Raw genomic sequence first — 18,291 nt, forward strand, 5'->3', positions numbered from 1 at the left:
TTAATGGCACAGTTGGGAGAGAGACTGAGCTGGTAGGTGGTGGAGTTGAGAGTAATCACCTTTGGCAAATATTTGCTAGATCTGGTCTTGTGGGGAAGGACTTCGTATTCTTCCGCTTAAATTGTTCCTGGGGCTTTCTCTGGAAGCTTCATTTTTGTTCTCTGGATTGTATTTTGAAATGTTTTCTTTCCTGCAACAAAAAATGGGGAAAATTGGCTTGAGAATCCCATCAAGAAAAGTTTACCTAATAGATTTAATTGAAAGGAAAGGGCTTAAGGTGGATATAAGTAGCCAGTCAGACCTTTTTTCTTCAATTTTGAATCTATTAGTTGCCTAATGCTGTACTGAAAATGAACAAGACTTAGAAGAATGAATGGAAATAGAATGAAATGGAAAGACTCCTAGGCAAAACCCAAATCCACATAATATTTTCTTTTGGCCAGGAGATTTTTCCTCAAAAGTGAATAGGAAAATACATTAGATAAGACGGTCAGACATTAACCCTCGTAGAGACAGTGAGGAGGCTCACTGCACCTCAGTGAGTGACTGAAGAGGGGGTGGTACCTAGGACATCTGACTTCCTGAGTGATTATGGGATTTATGCTTATATAACAGAGACAATGTTCCTTTGGTGTTTACTGCTATGTTTAAAAACAATGAAGCTTCTTTGCTTTTTCCGTTCTGGTAAAAGTTAAGTATGTACTTTGTTCTTTCAGTGAAATGCAAAAACAAGAATATAATTTTTTGCCCTCAATTTTTATGACCCTGGAAGGAACATCTCAGACTATTGAATCAAGTCTAGAAGGAACATATATTCTTCTTTAAGCTAACAATACAAATTAATATGAGTTGCTTAAATTTATGTTTAAGCAACTCGTGTATGTCTATCTGTGTGAACCTAGCCTTTAAAGCACTATGACTACTGCTAAATAAAAGCAATATTAGGAGTTCTGACTTCAGGTAGGAGAGTTCTCAAAACATACAACTGGAGAGCTACAATCCCAAGGACCAAATTATCTTCCCTTCTCATTGCTTCTGAGTATTTCAAAGATAATAAAAATAAAAAATAGAAAGAAAGTGAGTTTTTGAATTTGTGATTTTTTTTTGCAATGTACATTATATGTGTGAATTTCCACATCTGACCAAAGGTAGCAGAGAATGAACATGGATATGTATTTTAAAAGACAGCCTAGCTCACAGCTTAAAAAGAGCTATTCTAAGCCAGCGTTGGTTCTACTAATATCACCATTAGACAAAAGTTATAATAATTTGGAGGATGTGTTTTACATTGAGCTGCATATCTAAGTCAACCCAGCCTTCTAAGGGGCATAAAGAGAAATGATTAAATGGTAAAGTTGTAATGACACGTGTACACAAAAATGTGTGTGTTTTTATGACATATGGTAAAAAAAAATTTTGTACCAGTTTATAGCCAAAACCTATATTTAAGGGATATAAAAATAAATTAAATATTAAGTGGCAAAAAATTAGATAACTTAGAAGAACTAGAAAAAATCATAGAAAAACACAAACTACTGAAAGTGACTCAAGGAGAAATAGAAAATTTGAATAGACCTAACAGGTAAAGAGATAGAATTTGTAGTTTAAAACCTTCACATAAAGAAAAGCTCAGGTTCAGATGGCTTCACTGGTGAATTTTATTGGAAGAAGAGCTAATACAATCTTTTACAAAGGATTTCAAAAAAATTAAAGAAGAAGGAATACTTCTCAACTCATTTTATGACTACCCTGATACCAAAAACCAGGCAAAGATAGCACGAGAAAAGAAACTACAAACCAATATCTCTTATGAATATAGACACAAAAATCCTCAAGAAAATACTAGTAAACCAAATCTAGCAACACATAAAAAAATTATATACCACAACCAAGTGGAAATTATCCAAATAATTCAATCAATACAATAAACTATGTTAATAAGATAAAGGAAAAAAAAACCCATATGATTATCTCAATAGATGCAGCAAAAGCACTTGACAAAATCCAATACATTTCATGATAAAAACACTCATCAAACTTGGAACAGAAGGAAGATTCCTCAACTTGATAAAGATCATCTATGAAAAACCCTCAGTTGCCATCATACTTAATGGTGAAAGATTAGATGCTTTTTCCCTAAGATCAAGTACAAGACAAGAATATCTGCTCTTGCCATTTCCAGTCAACACTCTATTGGAGGTTTTAACTAGGGTCTTTGGACAAGAAAAATAAATAAAAGCATCCACATTGGAAAGGAGGAAGTAAAGTATCCTATTCACAGATGATGTGATCTTATATATGGTAAATCCTAATAAATCTACTAAATAATTATATGAACTAATAAACAAGGTCAGCAAATTTTAGGATACAAGATCAACATATAAAATTACCTGTGTTTCTATATACTATTTTGAAAAAGAAATGAAGAAAACAGTTCCATTTAAAATAACCTCAGGGCTTCCCTGGTGGCACAGTCGTTGAGAGTCCACCTGCCGATGCAGAGGACACGGGTTCATGGCCCCATGTGGGAAGATCCCACATGCCGCAGAGCGGCTGGGCCCGTGAGCCATGGCCACTGAGCCTGCACATCCAGAGTCTGCACGTCTGGAGCCGGTGCTCTGCAACAGGAGAGGCCACAAGAGTGAGAGGTCCGCATACTGCCAAAAAAAAAAAATAATAATAATAAAAAAATAAATACAATCAAAAGAATAATATAATTAGGGATAAATTTAACAAGAGAAGTGCAAGACTTGCACATTGAATACTATGTCATTGTTGAAAGGAATTTAGAAAGACCTAACAAAATAAAAAGACATTCCATGTACATGGATCAGGAGATTAATATTGTTAAGATAGCAATACTTTCCAAACTGATCTACAGATTCAATGTGATCCCTATTGAAATCCCAATAGCCTTTTTTGCAGAAAGGCTTTTGATCATAAAATTCATATGGGAATGCAAGGGATCCAGAATAGCCAAAACAATCATGAAAAAGAACAAAGTTGGAAGGCTTACACTCACAACTTCAAAACTTACTACAAATATACAGTAGTTAAGACAGTGTGGTGGTTGCGTAAGTTTAAAATTTTAGATCGATGGAATGGAATTGAGAGTCTAGAAATAAGTTCTTACATTTATGGTCAATTGATTTTCAACAAGGGTGCCATGGCAATTTATTGGGGGAAAAAGTCTTTTCAACAAATGGTGTTGGGAAAACTGTATATCCCCATGCAAAAGAAGCTCAACTACTTTCTTACACCACATGCAAAAATTTACTCAGAATGGATTATATATAAAAATTTAACAGTTAAAACTATAAAACTTTTAGAAGAAATTATAGTAATAATTCTTGATGACATACGATTAGGAAATAGTTTCTTAGATCCTATACCAAAAGCATAAGCAACCAAAGAAATAACAGGTAAATAGAACTACATCATTTAAAAAAATTGTGCTGAAAATGATACAATCAAGAAAGTGAAAACCCAACCCACAGAATTAAAAAAAATTACTAATCATATATCTGTAGAGGACTAGTATCTAAAATATATAAAGAATTAAAAAACTCAATGATAAAGACAACTCAGTTAAATAATGGGCAAAGGATTTGAATAGACATTTCTCCAAAAATGGTTTACAAATGGCAATAAGGACATGAGAAAAGTTCTAATATCATAAGTCATTACATAAGCCCAAATCAAAACTATAATGAGATACCACTTCACACTCACTAGGGTGGCTATAATACAAAAAAAAAAAAAAAAAGACAGACAATAACAAGTGTTGACAAGGATGTAGAGAAATGGGAACCCTCATAAATTTACTGGTGGGACTGTAATGTGGTACAGACATTCTGGGAAACAGTTTGGCAATTCCTCAAAGTGTTTAAACATATCCCTGGAAATGAAAACACCCATTCCCATGTTTTCCATTTGTGAAAACACAAAACCTTGTACATGAATGTTCATTGTGGCATTATCCATAATAGTCAAAAATTGGGGACCACCTCAAACTGACAAATGGATAAATAAAGAATGATATTCATACAGTGGGATATTATTCTGTACTAAAAAAGAACAAAATAATGACAATCTACAATAAGGATGAAACTTGAAACCATACTAAGTGAAAGAAGCCAGTCACACACACAAAACCACATATTGATTCCATTAATAGAAATGTCTACTCTAGGCAAATTTATATGGAGAGAAAGTAGATTAGCAGTTGCCTAGGGCTGTGGAGGCATGGAGTTGGGGGGAAAAGTGGTGTGATTGATAATGAGTACAGGGTTTCTTTTGGGATGATGAAAATGCTCTAAACTTAGGTTATGGTGATGGTGCTCATATTTGTGAATATACTAAAGCCATTCAAATGTATACTTTAAATGGATGATTCCTATGGTATGTGAATTGTATCTTAATAAAGATATTTAGAGATAAATATTATGGCTTTAACTTGGGAAATCTAAGTTGTATACTATGTAATAATTTATTTTCTCTTCCTATTTCTCCTTGCTTGGTTGATAGTAAAACAGATGTATCATCTTTTCTACCTACAAGTCGCCAACCTCCTATAGTTAGTTTCCCTTTTCATGCAGAGCTTGATTGTTGAGGCAAAAACTACAGGGTGAAGAGGAAAAAACTATATTCTCCAGACACCTAAAGCCTGATCCTAGTATATGCTTGGTGTCTGGTGTTACACAATAAAAGATGCTCCTTGTCTTCGAGAAGTTCTTTTCTTATTATGTAACATATTGATTAGGTCTAATCAGCAATGAAACCTTGACAATCTAACATAGGAAGGTAAATATGGTTTTATGAAGAGTCATAGAATAAGACTCAAGTTTGGAATGCTGTAAAGGAGAGGTATATCTCATTCCACAGACATGTTTCATTGAAGAGGCAGAGAAATAATAACTCAATAAAAATAATTACAAACATTTCTACCACTCTTTCCAATTTGCATAGACCCTCACCCAAACATTGCCATGTTTAATCCTCCCAGCATCCCTGTGAGGAAAGTATTTACACCTCCAATATACAGAAGTGGCAAGAGTGGTTATACACCAAGATCTTCTACTCCAAACTCTGGGCCATTTTCACAAATACGTGGAAATTGTGATTCTGTGAGATTTTGCATGGAAGTATATCGAAGAGAACTTGGGAGACAATAAAAAGAAAGTGATCAGAAAAACATTACTGAGGAAGTAACTCTGAGCAATCCTGCCACCTCCAAGAAATGGATAACTCATTCTTCCTGTAGATTACAAAACCATCACGGAAGCACCTTGTGATAGAGATAGAAGACTTCATCAATTTGGATGTCTGCTTAATGGCTCATTTTGTGCAATGTAGAGGCTTTGTTTACTTTGCTGCACTCAAGGGGAGCAATAAGTGGAATTGCTACTTGGTCTTGATTCTGAGCAGTAATGTAAATTAAGGGGGAATCTGGAAATAATAGGAACCGGAGAAAAGTGTGACCATGTTATCATTGAATAATTCTGTCAAAAAAATGAATGCGTTGGGCATTGGCCAGAACCTGGGATTTGGAAAAACAGGTTTCAAAAAATTCATGAAAAGTTTGTATAATTCTACTGCCAGAGTTTCTAAAGGGCAGTTGCCCAAAAGATAGGAAGGGTCTAAATAGGCAAAATTCTGAACCTAAAACATGAGAGAAAAAACAAAAAGGAAAGGTTCAAGGAATCATCATGCTTTCTCAGCTTGCCCTTGGGGCTAGGAAAGGACTCATTCTGAAGGTGGAAGCTGGCCCCCAAATTAAGGAGAATACAAAATCATGGCCTGGTCTATGACAAAATGCCAAAGAAATAGCATCAGAACGAGCTGACATTTTCTGAAACTACAGGAGACATTGAAAAGGGACATTTTTCAAAATATTGACTGAATGAGAAGAAAAAGGAAGCTTAGGGTTCTGAACAGGGACAGCAGAGCAGTAAACAGATAGGCTCACAAGACAGAACCCCTTCACTCCGGCCATGCCCACATTTCTTGTGAATGAGAAAGAACCTGAAATGGGTCATCAGACCCAGTGAGATGAGACTACTGGAAACTCAGGAGCAGGAGGAAACGTGTAGGCCACCTTGAACTTAACTGAGGTGGGGGCTTGGGGGAAATGAGAAAATAAGTAAATAAGTCAGTAAACAAAAAATAAAATGTTAAGTGTGTTTATTAATTGGTAGCTGAATAGGAAGCAACAGCACAATGAGGTAAGTGCACAGTGAGTGAGCTTGGGAAGTAGGAGAACTGTAGCTTTATTAATAGGTTGTCAAAAGCAGGGGGCCAGGCAACCCTACCCTTTGGTGGTGTCCAGACCACACCTGCAGGATTGTGTTCCATTCTGTGACCTATACTTTAATAGGGAAAATGAGAACCTAGAGCACTTTTTTTTTTTTTTGACAGAGAAAGAGTTGAGGAAAGGTGGACAAAGTAATCTCTGGGGTCCCTTCCAAAGCTAAGGCTGTCCTCGGAAAATCCCTCCATCTCCCCAGCACTGCCATCCTCTCAAGTCCTCTCAAAGTATTTGCCTTTATTCAAGGGCTGCTCTCCTTGGGTGTTTCCTGTGTTGGAGGGACTGGCTTTGGCCTGGACCCTGCTATGGAACAACGCAGCTGGTCTGAGAACCAAAGTAAACCCTGCCCACCACTGCCCCTTGCCTCATGACCTGAGGCAAGTTGCTCTTTTCTGCACCTCATTTTGCTCATTTGCAAAGTGGGGATAATAACATTTACCTTGGAGGACTATGGGAAGGATATAATGGGATCACACAGAGACGTGAGCCCAGTGCTAGACACATTGTAAGACCGTGTAAATGGAGAACAGCCCAAAGCATGCGTGGAGACATTTTATCTTGGAGACATTCTACTGGAAGCTAGTCTACCAGTGCGTCAAAGTCAGGCAGCCAAACACCCTTCTTTTTAGGATTGCCTCTGCATCCCCCTCCCTTTAGAAACCCAATGGCATTCAGGCTAGGACAATGCATCCAGAACAAAACAGGGAGATGGCCAATCCAGGGTACCTTTGCAAGTTACTAAGCAACTTCAATTTACCAAATCTGTATGATCTTTTCTAGAGGGTTGAGTCACTCCTCACCACTACAGGACTGGACTCAATGGGAACTTCCTCAGCTCCTAATCCCCCTCTCAGTCTCAGTACTGACACTTAAGAAGGTCCTGGGTGCTGCAGCCTGGCCTTTGAATCCTCAGCAGTACCAAGATTCACAAAGGCAAGATGGGACAGAAGTCCTAAACACTTAAATTCTGACCAGAGCACTAAAATGTCAAGGACCTTCCTGACCACTATCCAGCCCAAGTGCACAGTAGAGGTTGACAGGGCTCCCTGGAGCCAAGGTCTGGGGAGTGAGTTAGTTTCTTGTGCCAGTCCAGGAAGCAGCTGAGTCCTCCCAACCGGTGGGGTGGGGCAGGCACCACACACCTACCTTCTCAAAGCAAAAGGGCTCCATGGGCCTCTCGGACACCAAGGAACTGTTATAGAGTAGCATTTTAATGAACTGAGTGTAAATACATTAAAAACACATGGAATAAATGCTCCTTGAAATAAACATGGGTTTAAAAAAAAAGAAGAGGAAAGCAAATGTTTTGGCAAAACACATTTTGGGTTTTTCTGAACCCCAAATATTTGAAAATTGTTCAGTAAACCTTATTCTTATTCACTCACCCAGAGTGCCATTTAGCTCTCCCGTGGTGACTAATAATACATATGAAAGTGGGTAAATTCAGCATATTTCTCTAGTCATGGCATTTCCAGAAAGACACAGATAGACAGGAGGGCTATCATAGAACAGTTTTTAAAATACTTCAGAAATGAAGGCTTTGGGGACTTCCTTGGTGACACAGTGGTTAAGAATCCACCTGCCAATGCAGGGAAGATGGGTTTGAGCCCTGCTCCGGGATGATCCCATACGCCACAGAGCAACTAAGTCCATGCACCGCAACTACTGAGCCTGCGCTCTAGAGCCCACAAGCCACAACTACTGAGCCTGTGTGCCACAACTACTGAAGCCAGCTTGCCCAGAGCCTGTGCTCCGCAACAAGAGAAGCCACCACAATGAGAAGCCCGAGCACTACAACAAAGAGAAACCCCTGCTCACTGAAACTAGAGAAAGCCCACAGCAACGAAGACCCAACACAGACAAAAAAATTTAATTTATTAAAAAAAAAAAAGAAATGAAGACTTTGAATTTTGAAGAGACATGAGAGGAATTAAATATGTGTGAGTCAATTTATGAAAGATGAAGGAGAAAATAGCTACTACACTAATAACTTAAATGCTGAGATGTGTAGCTGGGGCCCAAACACTGAAAATTTATGCTTAGAACTCAAAAATCACAACCAATCTTATTTAAAAAAATAAAAACAAAACTGACCAATCAAACAAATAAAACAAAAAACCAAACCAAATCACACCAGACCAGGTCAAACCCCAAAATACTTTATCAGGAAGTTTCTGTTTCTAGTTCTAGGTGCCATGGAAATTGATGAGAAAGTGAAACTGCCTGTGAGTCTGGGAGCGCTGAGGCCCAGAACAGCCTACCTGCCATATGCCCCACCTGGGTCTTCACCTTGACCCCCAAGCCCAAGAGACACAGGCCCCCTGAGCCCTCCCTGCCACCTTGCTGACAATGTAGCGTCCCAACCCATTCCCACTGACCAACTCCATCCCTGGAAATCTTGGGACCATTCTGAGCTTAGTTACCCTAGGGTCCCAGCTGTCCTCCAACTGCTCCCAGCTCTCTGAGAATCGATTTCCCACAGGCACTTGCTGTCAGATGGCTGTCAGCTCAGGCGTAAGTTAATAAACCTGGTGTTTGCTGACAAAGGCTTAACACCTCCCAGAGGCATTTGCATTTTTATAGGGGCCTGTTACAAGAATTCAGACCCCTAAGGAATGAAGCTATGATGGTAGAATGCCAGGAGCCAGTGTAGGTATTTTAAAACAAGGAGCCCTCTCCTTAGCACCTGCCACCTAGTTCTGTTCACAGCTCTCTGGGGCAGAACACGAAATCATCATTTCCATTCATACTGCTTGAGCTGAGGATCAGCTCCCAAAGTGAAGAGGGCATCTCCCAACAGCAGAATCCAGAGCCTGGTTTGGCCGGATGGGGTGTCAGCACAGGCTTCGGCAGAACTAAGACCAGTCATTCATTGAAGTCACCATGGAACATCTCAAGGCCAGACTCTGCCTTAGGTGCTGCCTTACAGGTACGAGTTACAGGCAGTTCACAGTTATGAAGGAAGCAGATCCCAACAGAGGGGGGTCACAAAGGAAGGAGAAGTTGGGTCTGCTTTGGGCAGGGGGATGTTTCATCTTTCTCCCAGCCCAAGGTGATCATCGCCCACTGCTGTGTCTCATTCCTGCTTCTTGTACCACCCCACCACATCATCATGTACACACTTGGGGACTTTTTCAAATTGTAAAACTAAGGCTAGTTTATTCTAGAGGTTTTCAAAATTATAAAAAAGCACAGAGAAGGAAATATAAGTCATTCTCCCCCCAGCTTAACGTATCTACCCGATAAGCATCTGCCACTGATTTAGTTTCTGAGAAACTCACGTTTCTGAATTTCTGAAGGGGAGCTTCTTGGTTTTCTCAATAGTATGGATGTAGCCACGCACTTGTCTCAGAGAAAGCTCTTTGTATAAATTATATGTTTGAAAACTTCCTTTAATGCTTCATAGTATCTCAATCATGAACATGAACAAGAATCCCCTGAAAAGTTTGTGTTCCAATTCATTAAGTTTGTAGTGGACACATGGACCCTCATTTTTAACAAATACCAAGGGATTCTAATGTCCAAGGGCCACCCTTTGAGAAACACTGCCAGGTCCAACTTCCCAGCATATGTTATAAATCCCTTTTAATCTGGCTCAACTCTGAGTGCCACCAGGCTCAACTCCCAACACTAGATCCATCCATCCTGTGTTACACTGGTGACCCAGTCTCCCCCCACACTCTCCTTTACTCTATGCCTTCATCCTTTTTGTCAAGATTGTAGCTATCCTTTCCCTTCTGGGCTTATTGAAATCTTTGTAATTAAATATCTCCTCTTCTATGAAACTTTATCCTGTTCTACAGGTAGAAGGAATCAATTCCTTCTCTGTGGTTTTAGAATCTTCCTACTCTTATATACTTATCATAGAATTACTTGTACATTTGTTTTACTGCTAATTGGAAGCTCCTGTGGGGACAGGAACCATATCATTCTGTTATGTGCCTGGTGGTTTCTGTGTGTGTGTGTGTGTGTGTGTGTGTATATATATATATATATATATATACACATACATGTATATTTATGTATGTGTATTTATATGTATGTATAAGTATAGGTGTATATATATGTGTATATATATATGTATATATATATATATATAAATTTATTTCATCCTCCCAACAGAGAGATTTCAACATCTCTGTTATACTATTATTATTATTAATAATAATTTATTATTATTAATATTAATAATTATCATTCCTATATTGCAACTGAGGAAATTACAGCTGAGTTAAACTAGTAAACAAAGGAATGCATATTATGAAGATTTATTGAATATAAAAATTGAGTAACAGTGGGGAACAGATCCGCCTTCCTAGGCCTGAGACTTGAGGAATGTGGTGAAGGATCATTTCTATTTCATGGGATTATGAAGAGATTGGAACATTGATAATTCAGTGTTTGAAAGAAAATTATTTTCAAAATAATTGTTTCAATGTTTTTATATATGTGGCATAGAAATTATAGTTTAGCAAAACAAATCATTTCATAATTTTTAAAATACCTACTCAACAACATGCAGTGGACAGCTTTCATTTATGGTCACGTCGTATGTCATCTGCTCCTCTCCAAGGATGTTCTTCATTGCCCTGGACAGCTCTGCAGTCAGGCTACTGGGAGACTCTGCATGGCCCAGACGCAGTGGTGGCTTCCTCTCAGTTCCTTACATACATCGTCTTTTTCCCAACTCAGAAACAGCTCCCATGTGTGCCCCTCTGCTGGGATCGCTCCCCCTCTCCTTGCCCATCAATCCCAACTCAGCTTGCAAAGCCCAGGTCAAATTGGACCACCCCTAACATTTTCAGGGCTCAAGGCAAGAGTACAGATGGATAGTCACACACTATAGATGGGATTTGGACTCTCAGACTCCTCCATACGAGTTCCACGTATGAACGACTCTCCTTCCCCATCCTTGGTTCCTTTGCACATCATGAAAGGACTTGTGAACATCCCTGAGGGCACATCAAGGTCAGTGCACACTCACACTATGTCAGTGGTCCCTCCTGGGCTCCCCTGGAACCACTTGTCTGCAGCCCCCCTTGGGATGGCAGACCCACAGATTAGTCCTACACGAACCTCAGAACCAGGCTTGAGGTACTTTGGACAGGGATTCAGAGGTTCAGGGTACCCTGAGCATGGTTGGGAACTGGGGTTGTGGGCTCTTTTCCAGCACAGGGCCAGGGGCTCTGGCCTGGACCGGTGGGTGATACTGAGCACAGGCAACCCTTTCTCAAAGAAGTCTTCACCCCTGACTTCCAGACAAGGCCAGATTCTACAGTTAAACTTTCACAACGCCCTCTGGTTCTCTTTGGAGCACTTACAATGATAATTAAATAATTCACAGTTTAATGAATTATTGTCTAATTGGTAGTATAATGTCTAACCCTCTTACTAAAATGCATTTTCACAAAGATGGAACTGAACGGTTTTGTTCAAGACAAACTGAACCTTTGTCTTGACATTGCCTGGACAGTCTGGCACATGAACAATGATCTATGCACATTTGTTGAGTGGATGCATGAGAGGAAGGCTTGAGGAAACGACTAGAAATAGTTTAGGCCTTGCAAAAAGTGTTATGCACACTCTGTTTTACTTTTTCTCAATATCTATATTATTATCACCATCAACAGCTTTACACAATAAAAGCTAAAGTATTACAAAAGATTTTCCAGCACTTTGGTTCCAGTGATAAAGTCCCAGTTGGGGCCCGTAGGGATGACGGATTTAGATAAGATTCCCAGGCACAGGGCCACGCGAATACATATGGTGTAAATCCTGCAGCATCTGGAAAATTACAAAGTTAACATTTAAAAAATCAAACTGGAAGTAAAATGAATAAAATATACCCTTCGTAGGGTTGCATGCAATTCTACTTAGAGATCTTCATAAAATCTAGAGGGAAAAATCTTTTTTGAAAGAAAAACAACTCTGGGTGGTGCTTGAAAATTCAGAAGGCAGCTAGAAGCTTTGCCAATGACAACTGTAAGTAATAACATGGTATTAAATTTTATTTTCCATTTTTAAGACTGGATTTTTTTAAAAAGCAGGTATGTGGAATTATATTTCTAACAGACATTCTGAAAAAAGCAATTGTAGTTTTATTTGTCTTGGTTGGTATGAAAACCTTGACCTTCAAGGGTAAGGTTTTGATTCATTGAGAGACGGGATCCTTATGGACAAAAGGCCTGGATGCCACAGTTTGGGGTTTTAGCCATTTCCAAAGTTTTGTTCTCCTTTTCCATCTTTCTGATTAGTGGGCAAAAAAGATTTTCTAAATCTGAAAATCTGTTCTCACTTGAAGGTTGTTCTATAATTTTGAATGAACGAGCAGAGATAATATTGGAGATACATCACTTATTCTCCAAAAAAACACCGAGAGATGACAAGGCCACCTCAGCCCGGAAGCCACTTTGGACAATGACCATCATTATTCTATGAAAGTTGTGTTCCCAGCCATGGAAATCCAGCTACTGAAAAAAGCCCTCTTCCAATAGAAACTGCTGAATTTCCCAGGAGCTTAAAAAACCTCTGGCCTGTATTCTCTCTGGGAAAGAGCAGACACCAAACACTCACGTTCTCAAAATAAAACCAGTCCGATCAATGCCCAGTGTAGCAGGACACTGTCACTTACCTGTCACCCCTTCTGTGACCCAGGGTTTCTTAGCCTGAGCACAGTTGACACTTTCAGCCAGATTAACCTCATGCAAGTTTTCTCCTTTGGCTCCTGATTTTTTTTTAAAAAAATCTGTAGGTATCAAATTTATACATGATATAAAATACACCATCATAACCATTTTTAAGTGTGTAGTTCAGTGGCATTAAGTACATTCACCTTGCTGCGTAACCATCATGGATGGATAGTGGTCTTCCATCTCCAGAAATTGTTCACCTTCTCAAACTAAAAGTTCATTCCCATTAAACACTGACTCCCCATTCTCCTCTTCCCACAGTCCCTGGCAATCACTTACCTTTATTTTTTGAAAGCAAGTGTGAAGGTGTGTGAGTGTGTGTAGTGAATCACACAGGTACCGGACATTTCCCTTTCCAGACTTATGGTCAGTGGGGCTCAGGAGATGAGGCGGTGCTGTCACATCCCCTGGCTTCAATCCTGCCCACGCCATCTGTGGACTTTGCAACGTGAGGCACATTGTGCAAAGTTCTCCTGCCTCAGTTTCCTCACCTAGGGTTCTTGTGAGAATTAAATGAGTTAATAAACACAAAACACTAGGACTGCTTCACATTCCGTCAAGTGCAAACTGCACAATGATGAGAACCAGAGCAGTGGCTGATATTTGGCCCAAAGTCTCGAGGCAGCTCTGTCTGTTGAGGTAGAAATGGTAGAGGTTTAATCCCACTGTCCTCACCTTGTTACAATCCATCTCTGACTTGGAGCATTAATACATTAGCTATGTGAATCTGGATTTTGTTATCACACTCCAGGATCAGAAAGGCAAAATCAGTGGCAGACTTGGAATGGGATTCAAACGTGGGCCGTGTATACAGACGTGATGGCTGCCCCTCTCAACCAGGAGAGTCAGTGTTCTTGAACCATGAGATGTTTCTGTTGTCCTGCAGGTGCTAAAATGCAAACTCCAAACCTCACTTCCTAGTGTGAGCTCCGAGCACACGGTTCCCTTTCTCTACCTGCTAAATATTTTTTTCTTCTCTACCACATAATTTAAATAATTTAATATAGGGCCAGACAGATTCTAAGTTGGTGATTATTATCCAATGTCATTTCACAGATCTGAGTGCCGCCCCCACCTCTTCACTGCTTGTGTAAACTTAGGAAAGTTCTTAGCCTCGGTTTCTTCAGCTATAAAATGGGAATAATCATGGTTCCTGCCTCAAGATTATTGGGAGGAATAATGAGCTTCCAAATCTAACTTGCTTGGCATGCAAATGCTGCCTTTCTCCTTGGGAATGCAGAAGCCTTGGCAGGCTAGACAGGAGTCAGATGCGGTCAGAAAAACAATCAGGATTTCTCAAGGAAATGTCTGTGGGTGAATTAGAATGATGTATTTGTTCTATGAACCAAATTGAATACTATTCCAGAAAGAAGTCTTCTAGAGTTTAAAAGAAATAGCTCTCAATAACTGTTCATTACGTGATAGGAGCTGTACTAATGATTTTACAGATATTTTCTCATTCATATCTTCATGTAGTCTACTTAAGAGAAGGTCTTATTATCCCCATTTTGTAGATGAGGAAACTGAGGCAGAAGGAGGCTAATTAATTTAGCCAAGGTCACAGAACTGCTAAATGACAGGACAAAATCCAGTTTGGTAGTGTTCTCATCCATTATGTTAACAAAATGTTAACTGGTGGGACCTGGTGATTCAGTAATGATACACGATGATATAATCATCACGTCACATAGTACTCTGCCAAAATCCATATCCTAAGATTCATGTGTTATCTTTTAAAGGAAGTCTATTCACTGAGTGCTTGTAGACTGAGGCTAATTTTACTTTTTCACATAGAACATAAAATTAACTGTAGTGTTTGGTCAAAAGTAAAACTGAATATGTGAATGCTATTAGCACTATTTTTTTCACTTTGGAATTTGGTGATGATAGAGGTGCTCTTTGCAAATCTTTAGCTTGATTTCTGCTCACTGGTTCAGGCTCAAAAGACCTAACCAATACCTATATGTATTCATTGTTGGATAGACCTTCACATTTTGAATAAGTGAAACTGATTAAATTTGAAAAGTCCACTTTGAGATGGGCACGTAGCCAAATTATAGCTTTAGTAGGAAAAAAAAAAAAACCTGATTGCTTGTTGCTTCCAAATTCTTGACATGTTTTCAATGTACAAAACTGTTCTAAAGAAAAGTAGAGGGCGGGAGGGGGGGTGAAGAGACCTTGAAAACTGTACAATATACAATCTACATCATTTGCTTTTCTAAACTGTTGTTTCTCGCCAGTGTCAATGAACTGCTTTAAGTGGTTTAGCATGTTTGGTTGGCTGTACCTATGCATACAATAAACAAGCATCGAGTTTTCTCTTTACAAGTGATGATGGTAGGTTCTGTGTAACGATCCTATATAACTCTTAATGAGGGAATAATGAAATTTGCCTTGCAGAGGTATCAAAAAACAAACATGTTTTTCTAGTGCCCGGGTCCATGACTAACTTCCCAATTGCTGTGTAGGAATTTTATATACAGGATGTCTTAAATTCCAATCCCACATGCCAAACAAGCATTTTAAAACCCGCTCTTGTCTTATCTGAAATGACATCAGAATATTTAATTCTTTCACCCTTTTAGGAGTGTCAGCTGAGATTCAGAAATTAATCAAGAGTGCTCAAAGTCTGAAAAAATGCCAGCTGTTTAATTAAAACAAGATGTTTCCAACGAGCGCTAAGGAGAGGAGGTGCTATATGTAGTAACTCCTTAAAAATGTTACATACTAAGGTATTTACATGGATTTTCATTGGAATATCTAGTTAGTTATATTTTTACATTATACAATTGAGTCTTAAGAATAACAGGCAGTACATTGTACAAGAGTTTCTCAGGAGAAACCTCAGGTGGGTAGGGAAACACAAGGCAAACTCACTTTTCAAATTATGAAATCTAGTATCAAAGGGATTTAATTTTGCTGCTTTTAAAAAAGAAATACTACCCTGAAAATGCTAATACACATTACATTTGGGTTATCTTAAAAACAGATTTTTATCAGGAAAAAAATTGCAAAAGTTAATTACTTTGTTGTGTGAGAATTTTTGATTCTTAAGGTTGATCAAAAAAAGGAAGAGATTTTTAGCAAGTAGGTTTGGCATTCCAAATTCATGGTGTCCTTCCAAGCTGGATAAATGAGGAAGAATGCTCTTTACCAAGAAAGGGGTGGTCTTTCGGAAGAGAGGGTAATCAACCTAGATTCCTTCTGCTTGGCATAAGCATCAAAGTTCTTGCGGCCATTCATAGAAGAGAAATCCATTTCCATATATTTGGCCAAGTTTTGGGCACCTGGTTACAAAGATTGAGCAACCAAAAGCCTGGCTTGAATTGTATTGAAATTGAGTATTGAAAGCCTCCTTTTATAATTGGAGCAGATTGGATTGAGTTCTTTGATTGGGATGGGCCCTTGGTATACACATGGTTTGGAGAACTTCTTCCATTTGTTTCATTGGAAAACTTGCTTTTTCATCTCTCTGTCCAGCCAGAGCCCTCTCTCCCCACAATATTCTTTAAAGAACATTTAGCTCTCCATAAAACATCTAGTAGAGGAGAAAAACAAAAACAAAAACAAAAACAAAAAATGCATACTTTCACAAATGTTTGTCAAAGTAAAAAAAGCAATGTAATTTCATACCAAGACTTTGTCTCCTCTTGTATCTAAATTTGATTAGATATGATGCTAATGAGTAGCTAAAAATGAGTGATGATAAATGGTTCTTTGTTAAACTAATTAACAAATGAAAATCACTTCCCAAAGCAATCCCACAGAAATCCTACTGCAGGTTTCCAAGGAAGCCTGTACTTTCCATCAATTCCCAAGGAATTTGAGAGGAGCCATCCATTTTTGCCAGCGGTTTAGCTAGAATTAAGACTAATAACTTTTTGGCCCAATGCCTTTGCTTAAACTTCTGGGAAGCACAGACCTCTGTTGTTCAGTATTGCATGCGCCTTCCAGATTCTCGGTTGGGAAAATGCAAAGTCTGCACTCTGGCCTTGGGCAGTGGAACCCTAGGCATGGAAATCAGTGCCTCAGGTTTTCCCAACAGCACCAAAGCCCTCCACAGGTCAGTAACCTCAGAAGCTAACCACTTTCTCCAAACCACAATAAGGAATGCATTGCTCAATGTGGTGCAAATACATCTCAGGCCTTTGCTTCATTGATTGAGGCAGTTATTTATTTTTCCTTCCAAATTTTTTATTTTGAAAATTTCCAAAGTACATAAAAGATACAGACTACTACGATAAAAAATCCATATACCCTACATCTAGATTTTTCACACTTCTTTCTTATGTACTTATTTATTTATTTATTTATGTACTTTTACTGAATTATTTGCAAGTAATTAGCAGACACTATGACACTTCACCTCTATGGACCTTATTATGCATTTCCTAAGCATAAGGACATAATCACAGCACCATTATCATACACTCCCAAGTTAATCACAAGTCCATTGTATCATTTAACATAAAGGTCATATTAAAATTTCCCCAATTACTTTCCAAATGTTTTCTGTTGTACTTATTAATTTATTGGTGTAGGATTCAATCATAATTGATGGGTTGCATCTGGTTGTCTTTTCAGTCTCTTTTAATCTAGAACAGGTCTCCCACATTTTTGTTTGTTCTTTAATTTTCATGGCAGTGACTTTTCTGAAGATTCCAGGCTAGTCTTCTTATGGAATCGTGTACATTGTGAATTGGCCTGATTGATTTTTCATTGTTAAATTCAGATGCTTTGGCAAGAACATTATATCTATGGTGTATATTTCTTAATGCTTTACACTAGGAGGTACATGATGTCATATTGTCCCACCACCAGTGATCCCAAATTTGGTCACTTGGTTAAAGTGGTGACTAGAGTGATCTCTCCATAGTGAAGTACATTTCCCTCTTTGAGATTAGTAAATAATCTGTGGGGGGAATATGTTGTGTTCACTTTCATCTTACATTTTCTTGTTCTATCAATAATTTTTGCCTGTTACAATTATTACTTGGTGATTGCAAAATGGTAATTTTTCCAATTCCATTATTCCTTCTTCATATATTAACTGGTATACTTCCACAAAAAGGAGATTTTCTTATTTCTCAATCTTACTCCTCCTCTAATATGATTATGGACTCAATAAAAAAATTCAGTGTATTATAATTCATTGTCATCATTGCTCTTTTTGACATTCAAATGTTCCAGATTTGGTGAGTAGAAGTTAATTCAAGAAGGCTCCCATGTTTCTTTGATTTAGTGCCTTTAGTGTTTGAGCACTTTGTTGTTGTCTTACTCTGCACTGCCCCTTTT

Source organism: Phocoena phocoena, chromosome 5, assembly GCF_963924675.1.
Source record: "Phocoena phocoena chromosome 5, mPhoPho1.1, whole genome shotgun sequence".
NCBI classification, from domain to species: Eukaryota; Metazoa; Chordata; class Mammalia; order Artiodactyla; family Phocoenidae; genus Phocoena; species Phocoena phocoena.